The sequence below is a fragment of the Syngnathus leptorhynchus genome, chromosome 2 (assembly GCF_054491065.1).
Source record: "Syngnathus leptorhynchus isolate UIUO chromosome 2, UIUO_Slep, whole genome shotgun sequence".
NCBI lineage: Eukaryota > Metazoa > Chordata > Actinopteri > Syngnathiformes > Syngnathidae > Syngnathus > Syngnathus leptorhynchus.
In genome coordinates, this window is record NC_141196.1 from 25,137,302 (window position 1) to 25,152,106 (window position 14,805).

General features: G+C 44.8%; 1 protein-coding gene across 2 annotated transcripts in view; it reads right to left on the reverse strand.

Moving 5' to 3' along the window:
- Positions 1–14,805, reverse strand: part of hars (histidyl-tRNA synthetase) — an 80,264-nt gene that overhangs the window by 24,975 nt on the left and 40,484 nt on the right. The gene's annotated exons all lie outside the window — the stretch shown is intronic.

Genomic DNA, 14,805 nt, shown 5'->3' on the forward strand with positions numbered 1-14,805 from the left:
TTTTACCTGTCACTCAATTATGATTGTGCAGTATGCAGTGCTCCAGAATGTGCTTAATTTGTGCATGTGGCGCCCTAATTTCATAAAGGTGTAACTGACAAATTTCAAAGGTAGCACACATGGCAACCTGCCAATGGTGGATAGAAAAAGGTTGCCTCGACTCAAAACCTCTCACAACAATCACGCACATCATAGTCTCAGCCAATCAGAGCTTGTGAAGGGCGTGACCCTCCTCTGATGGGCTGTAGTCCAGTTCTGTTCCCATGCCCTGACATCACCCTATATTAACAGCTGTCGAGTTCAGTGGTGCTGACAAACACGTGAAGTTGCTTCCAAAAGACTAATAAGCATCCACTCTGTGGCAATGAATATGTTACAAACCATGATAATCCCTGAGCTAAAATTCACACGGATAGCACTTAACAAGGCAATCACTAAGTGCTTGGTAAAAGAATTACTTCACAGACATCTGTCTGAAACCATATTAAATGAGAGCATCTCCAAATTTGCACAGCAGAATAAATACATGTTTACAGCAGGCTGATAAATGTTTTAAATCTACAGAGAAAATCTACTCACGAAAATAACCTGGAAAGAGTAAAAAAAATACTGCACGCAATATGTCGGTGAGGAGGAGTGGACTCTACGGTTAAAGATATTAGCATAATGGGAAATATAGCATTTATTTGTACAGGGAACCCCAGAAGTCAACCGCCTCGGTATGGAACACTCTTCTGCACATCAACTTCATCAACTTTCGTAAAGTCTTTGACAGCCTACATCGTGACACCCTATGGAACATCGTTTGGACCTATGGAGTTCCTCCAAAACTGGTCACTCTCATAGGGATGTTCAACCTTCACTTTGAATGCAGCATCATTGTTAGTGGTGAGCTAACTACATGGTTCAGTGTGGAGTCAGGTGTGCACCTAGGGTGGACTATTTCCCCCCATTCTCTTCCTGACTGCCATCGACTGGGTCATGCGGAATACAACTGACAGACCCAGGGGTATTCAATGGACTTTGTTCTGTCAACTTGGAGATCTAGACAAGAATTAATGCCACTCCAGATGTACCAATCACCGTGAATAGACATGCTCTCGACTATGTTGAGGACTTAACCTACCTCCAGTGAGGAAACCTCTGCACAAAAAGACATACGAGGCTATACACGATCTGGAAGTCCAAGCAATATATATTAAGAACAAAGTAACAACAGTATTGTAAAATCTGTATTGTTGTACAGGTCGTAGTGCTGGCAAGTAACATCTTATGACATGAAAAATGTCAAAGCCTTCCACAATGGATGGCTCAGGAAACTGTCAAATCTTCTAGCTCGAGAAAATACCCAATGCACATTTATACAAGACCAAGTGCAACAGTGTGGTGCGAGAGATCAAACGCGGCCGACTCCAATGGCTTGTTCATGTTCTCAGGATGGACCAAGACCACATCCCCAAGATCGTACTACGATCGACTCCACCTGGGAAAAGGAAGCAAGGCCGGCCCAAGAACACATGGCGGTGTAAGGTGACAGCTGAACTGAAGGAGATGAACCTAAACTGAGGCGATGCACAGCATGTTGCCCAAGACAGGTCCAGATGGAGGTAGATCGTCGAAGCCTTATGTCTTCTGAGCTTAATAATGTTACATGTGGTGTCCCGCAGGGATCGGTACTTGGACCTCTACTGTTTAGTATATACGTACTTGCTTTCCCTTGGTGACATTACCGTATTTTCACGTTTATTAGGCGCGGATAAAAGTCTTAGATTTTCTTCAAAATGTGCGGCGCGCCCTATCATGCAGTGGTCTCTATGTGTGTTGTTGTTGTAAGGTGGACGTATTAAAGAGTGCCATGAGAACATTAGAGGGAGAATTGTGGGCGTGGATTTGCAGTATGAATGAATTTAAATTTGGTGTTTGTTTCTTATATTTTTTTGTGGGAGCTTGAAGCAATCAATGTATAAGGTACCATCCATAAAAGGGGAGATGTTAGAGGGAGTGGAAACCCCCCCGCTCCCACATACAATGGTTTTCCCCAGCAGCACTGCTGTGTTGTGTTACGTCATGACGCACGGGCGTCGGTTCAATACAGTCACACACTTGAACACTCGCTGTCGTTCTCTGTCTCATTATTATCGATACATATACACACAAACATATGGAAAGGGAACAGGCGTTTTTTTTCCACGCTTCACCATGGCTGTTGATCTGTGACTCTATGTGTGCCCATTTCACAGACGATGTGAAAAAACAAGTGAAGCAAATGAACACCGAGCTTGCTAACATGCTAACATGTCTGCTGGCACTGTTGTTCGAGCTTTCGTAAAAGCCGGCATCATATCCGAGGAGCCACACGGCATGGAAAGTGACTCACAGTGAAGAAAGTGAACCTAGCATGTCAGTTGGAGATTTAGCGCTGCTGTTCAATTCGGAAACAGAAGATGAGGACTTCGATCAGTTTAATTGATGACCATTACCGATAATAAAAATGTGACTACCAAACTCAGTTTTGCTCCCGCTTCATTTTTAAATACGTACACTTGTATGCTTGTGTGTGTGTGTGTGTGTGTGTGTGTGTGTGTGTGTTGTTGTTGTTGTTGCCATGAGAACTTTTACGGGGGAAGTGTGGGTGTGAATTTGCAGTGCAGCCCGTGTGTGTGTGCTGTCGTCACAGCCGATCTGAAAAAACAATTGAAGCAATGAACGCCGAGCTTGCTGTCATTCCGGGAGGCACGACAAAGGAACTCCAACCACTGGACATCGGTGTGAAACGGCCGTTCAAAGCAAACATGTAAAACAAGTAAAGCTAACGTGTCTGCTGGCACCGTGTGTGTGTGTGTGTGTGTGTGTGTGTGTGTGTGTGTGTGTGTGTGTGTGTGTGTGTGTGTGTGTGTGTGTTGTAAGGCGGACGTAGTTGAAAGCCCCATGAGGACGGTGAAGGGCTAAGTGTGGGCATGGATTGTATATATAAAACTCGCGCTCTATGAGCCGTTGCGCCCTATGTGTGTGTTAAACACAGTCATGGCACACAACTGAGACTGCGCCTTTTATTATTTGAACGTGAAAATATGGTATATGTAGTTATAACATTAGTTTTCATTGTTATGTGGATGATACCTAATTAATTAACGTATTGGCCCGAATATAGGACCGTGTTTTTTGCATTGAAATAAGACTGAAAATGTGGGGGTTGTCTTACATTTGGGGCCCAGACATTATACCCATTCACAACGCTAGATGGCGCCACATATCTTCAAAGTGAATGCTGAACTTAACTCCTGCAGGCCAAATCGAACACCTGTCACGAAAAATAAAAATAAAAATTGCGGTAGCAGTTTGTATTATTTTATCGCAATGTTTATCTTGATTGATGATCACGTGATGGCGCCGCGGATGGCCGCCACGGTGTGTCGCTCTCTGTTTCTTTGTCTTATTTTGTGTGTTTTCTGTGTATTCTGCTGTCCATCCTGGATCTTTTTACCAGAGAAGCGCTGTTAAACATCGGACAGTCTTCGTCTGGCATTTTCTCTCCTGATCTCTCTGATTCAGACTATTTGCCGGAGCTTTTATCTGGAGCGGCGGTGCTATACAAGCTAGCACGACGATGACGCGGAAAACGAGGCATAGCGCTCATAAAGCTGAGGCAAATAGAGTTCCGTTCTGCCCTACCATCAATTCATCTGGCGTATGTCCGCTCCCTGGCGAACAAGATGGACGAACTGCTGCTCCTGACTTCAGCAGATCCGCCGTACTGTGTTTCGTTGAAACGTGGCTTACCGGACGCACCCCCCACCACGCCGTGGAGTTAGCTGGGTTTCGGTTAATGCGGGCAGATTGCAGCGCGGAGCTCTCTGGAAAATCAAAGGGAGGTGGACTCTGTTTCTACATTAATGAACGTTGGTGTACTGATGTCACGGTGTTGAGTGTAGCAGCCCTCTCCTAGAAACACTTTTCATAAACTGCCAGCCGTTCTATTCACCACGAGAGTTCTCCTCGATCGTCATGGCGGCTGTTTACATTCCACCACACGCACGTGCGAGTGAAGCCACGCAGATGCTGGCTGACCAGGTGACAGACATGGAGAAACCTCTACCAAATTCACTAATCATTGTTCTGGGTGATCTTAACAGGGCGAACCTTGCACACAAACTACCCCGGATACAGACAGCACATAACGTGTCCCAACAGAGGGGCACAGACACTGGACCACTGCTACATCGTAATTAAGGATGTATACCACTCTGTGGCTCGTGCAGCTTTAGGATTCTCGGACCACTGTCTAGTTCATCTGATCCAGGCCTACAGGCAGAAACTAAAAACGTCTAAGCCTGTGGTGAGGACTGTGAGGAAGTGGATCTCCAAGCCTGCTTTGACTGGACCGATTGGGGAGTTTTTGAAGCTGCAACTTCAGTTTCTGTGAGGATCTGTGTGTGCAGACTAAGACCTTCTGCACATACGACAAACTTTGGTTTACACCAAACCTCAGGAGGCTGCGCAAAGTCAAGGAGGAGGCCTACAGGAGCGGCGACCGGGACCTGTTCAAGCAGACCAGAAACACACTGAACCAAGAGGTCAGGAAAGCCAGGAGTTGTTACGGGGAGAGCCTGGAGAGACACCTCTCTGCCAATCCTGATCCCTCAACAGTGTGGAAAGGTCTGCAGAGCATCACAGGCTTCAAAATCGAACCCCCCGTCCTGTGGAGAGACCAAGGCTTGCTAACCAGCTAAACAGTTTCGACTGCAGGTTTGAACGGTCCTCCCACACAACAGGACCTCAACAACAGGACGCAGCACAATCTACATACTGACCTCCCCTCACAACCGCTCTGTCCACACCTCCGTCAACGCTGTCACCTACTCTCCCTCTTGCAGAGGCCGTGCTCGCACTCCAGATCCACGAGGAGGAAATGCGCTAGATGTTCCGGAGACAAAAGATCAGGAAGGCACCTGGCCCAGACGGCGTGTCACCGTCCTGCTTGAAAGTCTGTGCTGAGCAGCTGGCACCCACCTTTGCACGGATCTTCAACCGCTCCCTGGAGCTGAGTGAGGTGCCCTCGTGCTTCAAGAGATCCACCATCGTTCCAGTGGCCAAGAAGCCTATAGACCTATGACTATAGACCTGTCGCTCTGACATCTGTGGTCATGAAATCTTTCAAAAGGTTAGTGCTGAACCACCTGAAGGATGTCAAGGGCCCCCTGCTTGACCCCCTCTAGTTTGCCTACCGGGCAAACAGGTCGGTGGATGATGCTGTCAACATGGGATTGCACGACATCCTGCACCACCTGGACACCCCAGGAACGTACGCCAGGATCCTGTTTGTAGATTTCAGCACGGCGTTCAACACCATCGCTCCTGACATCCTCCAACAGAAGCTCATCCAGCTCACGGTGCCTGCCTCCACCTGTCAGTGGATCACCAGCTTCCTGACCAACAGGAGACAGCGTGTGAGGCTGGGGAGCATCACATCTGACACCCGGACCACCAATACTGGCGCCCCTCAGGGGTGCGTCCTCTCCCCACTGTTCTCTCTCTACACCAATGATTTCTCCTCAGGTGACTCTCCTGTAAAGCTCCTGAAGTATGCAGACGACACTACTCTCATCGGACTGATGCGGGACGGTGATGAGACTGCGTACGGACAGGAGGTGGAGCGGCTGGTCCACTGGTGCAGCCAAAACCACCTGGAGCTAAACTCGCTCAAGACCGTGGAGATGACAGTGGACTTCAGGCGAGACCCTTCACCACTTTCACCCCTCACTATCCGCAGTAATACTATACTCTCCTCAGACACCTTCAAGTTCCTGGGAACCACAATCTCTCCGGACCTGAAATGGACCGGGCACATAGACTCTGTCCGGAAGAAGGCCCAGCAGAGGCTGTACTTCCTGAGACAGCTCAGGAAGTTCAACCTGCCACAGAAGCGGCTGAAGACCTTCTACACTGCCATCATCTAGTCTGTCATCTGCACCTCCATCACTGTCTGGTTTGGATCGGCCTCCAAACAAGACAAGCACAGACTGCAACGGACAATCAGGACTGCAGAAAAGATCATTGGAATCAACCTCCCATCTATCCAAGACTTGTACCTATCCAGGACCAGGAAACGTGCAAGCAACATCTCTACAGACCCTTTTCACCCAGGTTACAGTCTGTTTGAACTACCGTAATTTTCGGACTATAAGTCGCTCCGGAGTATAAATCGCACCAGCCATAAAATGCACAATAAAGTGAAAAAAAAAAACATATATAAGTCGCACCGGAGTATAAGTCGCACTTTAGGGGCAAATTTATTTGTCAAAATCCAACACCAAAAACAGACATGAACCAGCAACAACAGGCTAAACGATACGGTATGCTAACGTGACATATACACAAACGAGGAGCTGAGAACGGGCCTGACGTAAAATTCAGAGTTATTCAAGTCAGTATTACATAAATAACACGTTTATCAAACCATCTGTGTCACTCCAATCCGTTAAATCCATCGATCGTGCTTTATGTAAACAATGCCACGTATGCGCCGCATATGCTGACGTCGTACCCGTTGTAAGTTGCATTTCTAATTATTCCACAGACCCATTTAACGATATATAAAGTATATTTCAAATAACTATCATATTACAACTATTAGCAAACCATCTGTGTCACTCCAAATCATGAAATCCATCGATCAAATTCCTCGTTCTTTATGTAAACAACGCCGCGCGTGCGCTGCAGAGATCTATTATATAACTATATTGTAGCATTAACAAAGTACCAGGAAAGACGTGGTTTTGGTAAACGGCTCTTTATTTAACAAAGCAAGAGTTCAACAAGCCAACAACTACTGAACTTCCATTTACGGAGGTGAAAGAAAGCTCCGTAGAGTATGACCGGGCGTGCGTAAAAGCCGTGTCTGAGCCCCATCCACCGTCCCCGGACAGCCACCCGGCCGAGCGCCGGCCCTCGACTTCCATCCACAGAGGTGAAAGAGAGATCCCGTCGAGAAGGACCGGGCGTGTGTAAAAACCATAATAGTTTTTCAAACCTTTTGTGTCACTCCAAATCATTAAATCCTTCAAACTCTTCGTCCTCCGTGTCACTTACAAACAAAGCCGCTAATGATGTCGGTAGTACGTGGGGCCCTTTGTCATCTTCGTCATGCCGTGATCGAATCCTTTGCCCTTTATGTAAACAACTGCCGCGCGGCACGGCACGGGTGACGTCACTTGCAGTTCAAATGACAGTAATCCCTTGCTACATCGCGGTTCGTTTATCGCGATTTCACTACATCGCGGATTTTTGAATTTTGAACATTTGTGAAAAAAATCACATATAAGTCGCTCCTGAGTATAAGTCGCCCCCGCCATCCAAACTATGACAAAAACCGCGACTTACAGTCCAAAAATTACGGTACTCCCCTCCGGACGGCGTTATAGAGCCCTGTACGCCAAAACCAGCAGACACAGAGACAGCTTCTTCCCCCAGGCTGTTGCTCTGATGAACTCACACCACTCTTAGAGTCTCAGAGTCATTGCTGTGCAATAACATCCTGCTCTCCACAACTTTTTTTAATTGTCTACGCTGTTTGTGCTATGTGTCCTCTCTGCATCCATTGCAACCTGGTCATCCTGAAAGAGGGACCCTCCTACCTGTGGTCTCTTCTCAAGGTTTTTCATTTCCCCTAGTTGGAGTTTTGAGTTTTTCCTTGCCCACCTGGGAGTTTATGATCAGGGGATGTTTGAGAATATTTGTCATTTTTCACATGTTCTGAGTGTTGTTAGTCACCTAAATGTAGAACAGAGGCTGTGATGTACCGAAGTCAAATTCCTTGTTTGGCACGCTCAAACATGGCGAACAAAAAACTCTTGAATCTTGAATTTGTTTCAGATGTACTGTAATTATTTTCTGTATAAAAATTAAATTTGGTGTTCAAAAAGTCTTTTTTCAAACTTGAGTCTTGAAAAAGAGAGGGCCGTCTTATAATCAGGGTCGTCTTATATTTGGGCCAATACGGTATACCGTAATTTTCGGACTATAAGTCGCGTTTTTTTTCATAGTTTGGGTGGGGGGGCGACTTATACTCAGGAGCAACTTATGTGTTTTTTTTTCAAAAAAATTTACTTGATCATTAACACATTACTTACTAGTACAGTTGATCACCTCACATATTATTTTTAATACACTGAAAAAACGAATAAAGCAATTCACACTTTAAAGCACAATATTCAAGTTCATGAAACAAATAAACAAAACAAAAAAAAACAACTGAAAAAGAAATATAGTTATTTTCAAACTAAACTGAACGAGGGTGAATTAAATTTCACCATTGGCCGTGACGCAACAACTGGGAGGGGAAAGCGCTGTTTTGTTTTTAGTTTTTGAAAAGCACAGGTCTGGTGAAGAGAATTTAGTGTGGTGATGTAAAAAAAAAAAAAAAAGAAAAACCCAGTAGGGGCAGCAATTTAGGATGCAAGCTCTGCTTGTGATGGACAGCATGCGAGCACACATCACGGCAGACATGCAAATCACGAGTCCGACGGCGCGCGTACGCGGCATTGTTTACACGATCGATGTATTTTATGATTTTGAGTGACAGATGGTTTGGTAATATTGTTCCTATATGATAGTTATTTGAAGTATACTTTATATATCGTTATATGGGTCTGTGGAATAATTAGACATGCAAATCACGAGTCCGACGGCGCGCGTACGCGGCATTGTTTACACGATCAATGTTCGATGGATTTTATGATTTGGAGTGACAGATGGTTTGGTAATATTGTTGCTATATGATAGTTATTTGAAATATAATTTGTATATCGTTATATGGGTCTGTGGAATAATTAGACATGCAAATCACGAGTCCGACAGAGCGCGTACGCGGCATTGTTTACACGATCGATGATCGATGTATTTTATCATTTGGAGTGACACAGATGGTTTGATAAACGTGTTATTTATGTAATAATCATTTGAATAACTCTGAATGTTACGTAAGGCCCGTTCTCAGCCTCTCGTTTGTGTATGTCACGTTAGCATACCGTATCGTTTAGCCTGTTGTTGCTGGTTCGTGTCTGTTTTTGGTTTTGGATTTTGACAAATACATTTGCCCCAAAAGTGCGACTTATACTCCGGAGCGACTTATATATGTTTTTTTTCACGTTATTGTGGATTTTATGGGTGGTGCGACTTATACTCCGGAGCGACTAATAGTCCGAAAATGACGGTATATGCCGTTGGAAATGACAAATCCACGGGATTGCTTTAATCTTGAGCCATGTCTTACTGACATTAAACAATGGATGTCTTGCAATGTCTTACTTCTTAACCTAGATAAAACAGAAATGTTGATAATTATCCCTGCTTGTTATCAAAACCTACATATTTAAGGGCACCACTGTAAGTCTGGATAAGTGTCCTATTTATTACCCAAAGTGATTCTGTAATAATCGTGCAAGCAAAATCTCTACAGACCCTTCTCACCCAAGTTACAGTCTGTTTGAACTACTCCCCTCCGGACGGCGTCATAGGGCTCTGTACGCCAAAACCAGCAGACACAGAGACAGCTTCTTCCCCCAGGCTGTTGCTCTGATGAACTCACACCACTCTTAGAGTCTCATTGCTGTGCTATAACATCCTGCTCTCCACACCTTTTTGGATTATCTACACTGTTTGCACTATGTGTTTTCTCTGCATCCATTGCAGCCTGGTCATCATGGAAGTAGGACCCTCCCATCTGTGGTCTCTTCTCAAGATTTCTCACTTCCCCTAGTCGGAGATTTGAGTTATTCCTTGCCCTCATGGGAGTTTAAGATCAGGGGATGGCTGAGATTATTGTCATTTGTCATTTCCACATGTCCTGAGTGTTGTTAGTCACCTAAATGTTGAACAGAGACTGTGATGTAACGAAGCCAAATTCCTTGTTTGGCACGCTCAAACATGGCGAATAAATTCTACTTGAAATCAGTGAAACATGTCTTCCTGAGATGAAACAATGGATGTCTCTCAATTTCTTACTTCTTAACCCAGATAAAACCAAGATGTTGATAATCATTCCTGCTCGTCATCAGCACCTTTAAGTCTTGACAGATGTTCTATTATCCAAAGTGATTCTGTAATGAATCTCGGAGTTATATTTAATCAAACGCTCTCTTTTCAAAAAAACACTAATGACATAGCTAGAACTGTTTTTTTCACCTTCGCATTATCCCAAGATCCGTCCAATTCTCTCAACCCATGATGCAGAAATTATTATACATGCGTTTGTTACATCACGCCTTGATAATTGTAATGTTTTGTTTTCTGGTGTCTAGTATTAAAAGTTTAGTTTGTACAAAATGCTGCAGCGAGTATGCTCACAAGGACAAGAACGTTCAATCATATTGCTCCGATACAAGCCAACTTGCATTGACTCCTGGTCCACTTGAGATGTGATTTCAAGGTTCTGTTACTAACCTATAAAATATTAGAGCACTTTCCAATCTCGCCGACCTTGTTGTTCCATACATTGTGTCCCGAAATTTTTGTTCGCACAACGCTGGTCTTTTAGTGACCACAAGTGCTAAAAAGGAGTCTGCAGGGTCACGAGTATTTTCTATTCGGGCTCCAGAGATTTGAAATGCCCTACCCACAGTTATAGGAGCTGCTACCTCAGTAGAAGCATTCAAGACACAATTAAAGAAGCATTTCTCTGCTATTGCCCATAATCAAGGTTTGCTGGTCAACTTGGTGTTAGATTGAACTTTAGTTAGTTCTGATCATTTTATAGGATAGTTTAAGAAACGCGATTGTTTACAGAGGGCTCATTGGTTATTGGCTAGTGGATGCATATTGCAACCCTAGTCAACCGCAGTTTGCTGCAGTATAGCTTCTATTTTATGCGCCTTATATATGGACAAAGTTTTAAAATGGGCCATTCATTGAAGGTGCGCCTTATAATCCGGTGCGCCTTTTGGTCCAGAAAATACGGTATATACATTTGATTGTTACTATGGACCACTGTTGTGCCGTTTGTCCATCGCGGTTTGCTTCGTGCGCGCTGCTTGATTGACAGCTCCGGCACGCTCATAATTGACTGAGTATGTTGCTGTGATCGTGTGCGTCTTTGACACAAAGTGAGTATATACATTTCATTGTTACCACTGTCCACTATTGTGCCGTTTGTCTGATCGCGGTTTGCTTTCTGTGTGTGCCTTTTGATTGACAGCTTTGGCGCGCTCCTTTAAGTTTGCCTCGCATCAAACGAGCAGCCGATACGCAGCGGCACGGTGACTAACGGTCGCCAGCAAATGTATTTTGTTGTCCTGAACGATGACTTATGTTTGGTGTTTTGCAGAGAGTATTTCATTTGTTTATTTAGTATAGCGGAACCGTTACGCGCAGTTAGTTGTGTAATGTGTGCCGTCTACTAGTGTTGTGTAACGTCAGAAGTTGAGCGTTGATTTACATGCTGTATTTCTAGTCAGTTGTACTAAGTTCATTTTGTTTCCCTTGTCAATCACTTTTTTTGGTTCTTTTATCACAAACAAATTAATTTTAGGTTAAAATTACCTGACATGTTTCGGCATTTACTTCCGCCTTCATCAGTGTCACTGCTGTAGTTGTGACGCGTCTTTATCAGCTGATGGATGAATGAAGGCGTACCTCACCTGTCAGATTTGACAGATGAGTCACGCCCTCTGCTGTCCCTTAGTCACGCCCCCTGCTGTCCCTTCACCTCTCCAAAATGCTGCTCCAGGTGTTAGAGAGCATGTAGGCTCCCTCGTCCCTGTTGATGGTCCTCGGGCCTCGTTTTCCGATCTCAATGGGCTCCCTGATCCAACGCTGATGTTTATTTTCTTTGGTGCGGATGACTCTGGCCTTTTCCCAATCCATGATGTGGTTTTCTCTTTTACAGTGGTCGGTGATGGCTGACTTGTAGTGTTCATGTTCTGCTTGTTGTTTTGTTGATCTTGTTTGTCTTGTTGCTGTCTCCTTCTCACACTCCTTTTTGTGTTCCATTTTCCTAGTGGTGAAATTCCTCCCTGTCTCCCCGATATTATTGCATGATATCTCGTATATGGAGTTGCATTTATTTTCTGGGTTGATTCTGTCTTTTGGGTGGACCAGTATCTGACGGAGTGTTGTGTGTGGTTTGATAGGTGTGTTTATGTTATATTTTTTCATGGCCCTTTTGATGTGTTCCGTAATTCCTTTCACATACGGCGTCACCATACCGGTGGGTTCTTGTTTCTGTGTTTTCTTTTTTCTTCCCCCCTGTGTTGTGTATTTTTTGTTCTTTTCCTGTTCTGCACCTTTAGTTATTGCCCATTGTGGATACTGACATTTTTTGAGTGCGTGTTGCATGTGCCTTTCTTCCTGTGTTCTGTCCTCCGGGTCCGTGATTATTGTTGTTCGTTCGTATAGTGTTCTGACGACTGACAGTTTATGTATAGTGGGATGTTCTGATGTCCAGAGGAGGTATTGGTCGGTGTGTGTGTGTTTTCTGTGTACTTTTATTTGTATGTCTCCGTTGTCTGTGTGGTGTATGTTGATGTCTAGAAAGGCTATGGATTGATCTGTTTCTTCTTCGTGAGTGAATTTTATGTTGCCAGTGGTGTCTATGGTGTTGAGGTGGTCTGTAAGGTGTTGTGTGTGTCCTGTTTTTGTTTTTTCTAGAATATCATCTACGTAGCGTCTACATAGTGTGGGTTTGTATGTATCCAGGGCTGTTGAGAGTGCTTTTTGTTCTAAATCCTCCATAAAAAAATTGCACATGATGGCAGAAAGAGGGTCTCCCATGGGGAATCCCTCTTTTGCCTGTAGATTGTGATTCTGTTTTGGAAGTATGTGGAGGTGGCTATGAAATGGAGTAGTTGCGTGATGTCCTGTGTTGATTTGTGCGTTTCTTGAGTGTCCTGTTTGTTGATAGTCTGTTATGCACGATGTGTATGGTGGCCTGTGTGGGTGTTTTTGTGAAGAGTGAAATGACGTCGTGTGATATAAACATTTCGTCTTTCTGTACCTTTATGTGTGTGAGTCCTGTGGCAAATTGTTTTGAGTTTTTGCAGTGTTGTTCTGTGAGTCCTAATAATGGTTTTATTATTTCTGTGAGTGCTTTTGAAAGATTGTATGTGACTGACCCTATGCTTTCTACGATGGGGCGGAGAAGTGTACCTGGTTTGTGGATTTTGGGTATGCCATAGATTCTGGGGATGATGTTTGCTGTAAGTATTAAGTGATTGTATGACTGTCTATTTTGTTTTCAATGAGTAATGGTTTCAGTAATGCTTTGAGTTTATTTTTCTTGTCTTCTGGTGGGTCTTTTGTTATTACTTCGTAGGTGTCGTGAAGCAGGCTTGGGGGACTTTGAGTGAGGAACTTCGCATACCTGGTATGTTTTTACATTTTTATTTAACATAATTTTCGGACTATAAGTGGCGTTTTTTTCCCTAGTTTGGGTGGGGGGCGACTTATACTGAGGAGTGACTTATATGTGAATTTTTTTCAAAAATTTTCAAAATTCAAAAAAAAAAAAAGCGGCACGGCGGTTGTTTACATAAAGGACAAAGATTCGATCATGGGATGACAAAGATGACAAAGGGCCCCACGTACTACCGGCATCATTAGCAGCTTTGTTTGTAAGTGAAACAAAGGACGAAGAGTTTGAAGGATTTAATGATTTGGAGTGACACAGAAGGTTTGAAAAACTATTATGGCTTTTACACACGCCCGGTTCTACTCGACGGAGCTCTCTTTCACCTCCGTGGATGGAAGTCAGGGGCCTGCGCTCGGCCGGGTGGCTATCCGGGGACGGTGGATGGGGCTCGGACATGGCTTTTACGCACGCCCGGTCCTACTCTACAAAGCTCTCTTTCACCTCCGTGGATGGAAGTCGGGGGCTGGCGCTCGCCTGGGTGGGTGTCCGGGGACGGTGGATGGGGCTCGGACCGGTGCTTGGGGACGTGTGGCGGTGAACTATTTATGTTATAGTTATATGATACATTTTATTTAGTGTAGCAACTTGTATATATTTTTATTGTTACAGTTCAGTAGTTGTTGCCTCGTTGAACTCGTTTTGTTAAATAAAGAGCCGTTTACCAAACCCACGTCTTTGGTTGTACTTTGTTAACGCTACAATATAGTTATATACTAGATCTGTGGAATAACGACGAGGCTGACGTCAGGGCACACGCGTAGCGTTGTTGACAAAGGACGAGGAATTTGAACGATGGATTTAATGATTTGGTGTGACACGGATGGTTTGATATTATTGATGGCGGCGCGTGCACACGCAGCGGCCTCTCTCCGTCCCTGCCGATCGGTGTTTTTGTTCATTTAATGAGTGTTTGTCAGACAGTTTTATGTGTTTGTCTGATCGCACCACGTAGCGCTACGAGTACGGCAGGCAGGTTCTGCTCGACGTCGGCGAAAGCGAGTTTTGCGGCGTTTCGGACTTTGATGCGGGGACATTAAAGTCACTGGGACTACAATGCCTGCATCATCGCTGGACTCGTCTGCTACTCCTTCCCCGGACCAGCAGCGTCAGAAGCGGTGTGCGAGGAGGCAGAAGAGGGGGAAGCGCGGAGGCGTCCGGGCCAGGCTAGCGGCGTGCCCAACTCGCCTGGCTGTGCCTTCCATTCTTCTGGCGACTGTCCGGTCGCTGGACCCCGGACTCTGCTGTGCAACTGGAGCGGCTGGCGTGCTATCTAGCGGACCGGGCACTTATTACTTCTTCGTTGCTCTTGTCTGTTCGTTTTTACTCTTTGTGCTATTTGGTGCGCGTGTTGTGTACTGTCTAGTCACCGTGGGACGGTGGGGAACGTAATTTCGATCTCTTTG